This window comes from Antechinus flavipes, chromosome 4, assembly GCF_016432865.1.
Source record: "Antechinus flavipes isolate AdamAnt ecotype Samford, QLD, Australia chromosome 4, AdamAnt_v2, whole genome shotgun sequence".
Lineage (NCBI taxonomy): Eukaryota > Metazoa > Chordata > Mammalia > Dasyuromorphia > Dasyuridae > Antechinus > Antechinus flavipes.
The window spans coordinates 216162594-216167479 of NC_067401.1; positions in this window are offsets into that span (position 1 = coordinate 216162594).

Here is a 4886-nt window from a genome sequence, read left to right on the forward strand (position 1 = left end):
AGGTTTTATAAGACTCCAACAAGTATGGGTGGTTAATCAAGGAAGAAGTAAAAGAAGTATAATTGGAAAAGCATGACAGAAGTGGTTCAGAATTTCGCTGAATATGGATCAAAGCATAGTGTTTTCATCATTTTGTTGTTGTTTGTATGCTTGCTTGTTTTTTTTCCTCATTTTTTCTTTTGATCCAATTTTTTTTTTTTTTGCTCAGCATGATGAATATGGAACTGCATATTCTTCAAACTGCATATGTTTAACCTACAGCAGATTTTGTTGTCTGGAGGAGGGGGAAGGAGGAAGGAGGAGGAGAGGTAGAAATATTTGGAACACAAGATTTTGTGAAATTCTATCTTGAAAATTTTTTTTGCATGAATGTGAAAAAAGAAAATACCATTAAAAATAAAGAAAAATTGGCTTGAAAACAGTCTGGGTGAAGATCAGTAAAAAGATATCAATCAATGATGAGGAACAGACCAACATATCTTACATCCATCTCTTTGGGGATGTCTTAGAAGATAAAGTACAATTGACACCAATCATTATCCAGGCAGGGAGACGGCTGGCTCAGCAATTTTACACTGGTTCTGATGTAAGGTATGACTATGGCAATATTCCAATCGCTGTGAAATATGGGGCTTTATGATTTCTCTAAAGAGAAAAGCATTGAGAAGTTTGGAGAAAAAAACATAAAGGTCTACTATAACTACTTTTGGCCATTAGAATGGATAATAACTTCAAGAGAAAACAATAAATGGTATGCCAAAATTGTCTGCCTTGTCAAAGACAACAAATGTGTTGCAGGTTTGCACATTCTAGGTTTAAATGCAGACAGTCTCTCAGGGCTTTGCTGTAGTCTTTGAGTGTGGACTGATCAAAGTTAGCTAGATAGCACAATTGGAATCTATTAAGTGTGTACAGAGGTATTTACAATGTTGTTTGTGACTACATGCTAAGGGAGAAGCATACGGTTGCTGAGGTTAAGCTTGTTGGTGGTGGCCTAGAGTTCAGTGACTCTAGATTTCATCACATTATTTCATTTTCTTGGGTAGAGAAAAGCTTTAAGAGAATCTACCATCAAGTCTCTCCACATCTCTCCTTCTACCAGAAGAGAAAGGATCTAACTACCCTGAGATTGGTCTGAACATTTCAGCGCCTGGAGAAGGGAGCAAAACACTGGGATGATCCCAATGTACCTGAAGCTGAGGTCTAGTGGTGCATGCAACACATGCTTTAATGAATTCACTATCTAAAGCCCATAACTTGTGAAGAGTTGTCATAAGTTTTATCAAGACTATTTTGTTTTGCTCTGTTTTCAATGAAAAATGTTCTCAAATATATTTCTCTGTAGAAATCAAATAATTGCATCCATTCTTCTAAGAATACTACTTATTGAAGCATAGATTGATTATCCAAAAGCCTCTCAATGAGGTCCTTCTCTCTGCTATGTGGGCATGCAGATGTAGACACACTTCCAACAACATAGGTGTACCCCCCAAAGAGGAGATAAGATAGCTTGCTCCTTATTCCATCTAAGAATTGAAATGACCCTTAGCCACTGCTTTTTCATTAATTTCCTAATCCAGTTGAGGGCATATGTGTTATTTCTAGAACTCTCTACCTCCCACAAATAAATTTCATACTTTGCAAGATGGTATTGTTGGTTGCCCAATATCTTTTAAAGAAGTTTTTGTTGACCTTTTGGGCTAGAGACCTGAACCACAGTTGCTTTACAAAGTCCCAGGGTACAACAAGTTTTACATTTGGCCTTAATTCGTGAAACAAGATGACTTCTTCCAGGAATAATCATAGCACTCACATGTGCATCTGTACCTAATGATAAGGGAAGAAATTCAGAATATCTTTTCTTGATTTATTCCTTGATCCTTTTTGGCAAAATAAGAATGGTAGTCTAAAATCATCACGACTCACTTTTCTTGTCAAGTATCTATTTATGGGTCCCCTTTAGATAGGCTTCATTCACAAGGAGATGAGACACTCTATCACACTTGTGTTCTTCATTCTTTTAGGGAAGCTGAGGGGAACAGACCTATTTCTCTTTTGATTCACTAAATCTTCCTGTCTCTGGAATTTGAAAAGGGAGATTAGTAACATGAAGGTCATTGTATTTAGAATTTAATATAGTTTCCATTCTCTCTTCTTGGTTGAAAAGAAAAAAAGGTGGTTTTTGGGTGAGTGTCTAGAACCCTGGTAAAAGAAGGAATCTAATCTGCAGAGTTAGCCTCATTTGGTTTCTCCCCAATTAAACCTCTAATCAAATGAATTTTTGTGGTTGTTTATGAACATTTCAGAAGAAAATAAAAACTTGATATTATAAAATATTAAATTTACATTTATTATATTTATTTCATTAAATATATATGACATGCTTTTAAGTCTAATCTTACTTTTTTAAACATTTTTTCCAAGACTTTGTCAAGTCCAGAAATCAACAAAACAATAAACTAAGCCCTTTTTATAGTTCTTGTCAATTTCCGAAATGTAAAAGTTCACACTGAAAATTTAACAATTAGCTCTCAGGAGCTGGTAAGTAGCTAGGGCCAGGACACTCCTGAAATGTGCTTAAGTTAAAGATTAAGAAAAAGAGTCATAATCATAATAAGAAGTGCATCTGTTATGCCACTATTAGCATTCTGGGTACCAAATCTAAGCTCAAGCAAGGAAGAAAAGTAGAAAAAAGAAAGGAAGTCATGGTTAGGTGATGAATTTTTTTTAAAACCACAAGAGCTTTTAGAGCAAAGATGATGCTATATTTTGTTTAAAGAGATAGTGATATTGGACAATACCTCAGAATTCTGATTTTCTTTTTGTTGAAAGACAATTTGATCTTCTCCAGAAAGGAAAGGAAAACTGAGAGAATGAGTGGTCTATAATCAAAAAAGACAAAAAAACTCAAGCAAGAAAACATGGAGGTCACACCTCAGATCTTCTCTACTTAAAGAACCCTTAAAGCCTGAGGATTTTGGATGAGATGGGAGAAGCAAAAATGTAATAGTTGGTCGTTTTAGGAAGTAACAAGCAAAGGAATGTCTAAAAAGAATGATCGTTAGTTCAGTTTAAGGAAAAAGAGAAATGGATAGGCAAGTTACTAGAATTCATTAAGTTAAGATTTTTCATTTTTAATTTCTTGATTTTTTCTTTTAAGGAAAATTGTAAAACAAAACAAAACACCACAACAAAAACTCACTGGCTTCTACTAAGCTAACAACCACCAGCAGAGGGCTCCTCTTTAGATGATTTTTATAAACCTAAAGATTTCTCAATCTCAAAACAAACAAACAAGCATAAAGATATAGTCTAATACTATAAAAATACAATTAAGAGACTATACCTTGATACAAAATTATGGTCTGAAACTAGAAAGTCCTGCTAAATAACTAGGCAAATAGACATATGATATTGTTTCCTACTTTCTGGGTGAAGTAAAAATCTATTATTTTACTTTGTTTTGAGTTTTATTATTGGGAACTTTCAGAAATGCCCTTGAATGCACAATAATAGGGGAAATGGACAATGAAAACATTAATATCTTTAAAAGAAATTTTTTAAAGAGTAAAGTTGTGGAAATTATTCAACACATTTTAGACTTTTATTTGTTTGGTCTTGAAGTGTTTGAACAATGCTCTACACATATAGAAACACTTTCCCTAAGATCAGTAGTAACAGTACACTTCAAACTTAGAAGCTTCCATTAGGCCTGATTTTTCTGAAACCCAAAAAGGTCTGTGTAAAAGAAATCCAAATGATACAAAATAGCTTATATAAAAGCCCAATAGAGGGAGCTATTGTCCTGTTCAATGACATTCCAAAGGCTAATTTCAAACGTTTTTTTTTTTTTTTTTTGCCTTAAAGCTTTCTAAAATTCTAAAATAGACGCAATGAAGGATAATTATTTCGATTTTAATTCTCACAATAATTCCCTTATATTTCTGAGTGGCTAAACATATTTGAATTTTTAATCTCTTTTGTGTTAACAAAACCTGATTTAAATATTCAGAGTAAAATCAATTGCAAGAAATCCCAAGAAGTTTGAAATTTCAATTTAAAAAAGTATGAGCTTTAAAAATGAACTAAAATTAACTGTAGAATTCTTACAATGTTTTAAATATTATGTAAATAAAAGTTTTTTTAATTATACATTGAGGTTTTTTTATTAATGATTCTAGATAGAAATGTGCAGTCCAGAAACTATTCCATCTTTTCCTTCCACAGCCTTTAGATTTTATTTGCTTTAGAAATATGTTAAGTTATTCAACAAATCTATATATTTGAAAACTGTAAAAAGCATTAAAAAAAAAGATCGTGTCTCTTTACATTGATTTGGAATTATCTGCAAATAAAGAAGGAAATTGAAGTATTTATTTGAATGGGGCAAGAGGACCAAAATCCCATTAATGAATAAATATAGGGTTGGTGAATCCTAATCTACGACACTACAGTACTTATCTAGCAAAAAAAAAAAAAAATGGTAAGGGACTAATTTTATTTTTCCTAGATGAATTGACAATAACATTAGGAAAGATAAGTACTAAGCCCTCTTCCTTTTCTAAGCTATCTTGTGGGAGCAAAAAGAGAAAAGCCTTCCCACAAGCAAGGGAAAATCTGCAGAGAAACGAGGCTTGTAAACCTGTATAAGGCCCCTGTGTTTCACAGGAAAAGTTAAGGAAGTCATAAAAATCAAAAGCTTTGCTTGTGAAGGAAGTATTTATTTCTAGATTTCCTTCAGTAATGCTACCCGGGTGTTCTTTTTTCATATGACTGATACACTAAGAACAAAACAAAACAAAAAGAAAGAAATCTGTTCAATCGCTTATTTTACTCCACCACTAAAGTCTTCCCCTACTCTATCACCCTTTTTCAATTGAATCAAT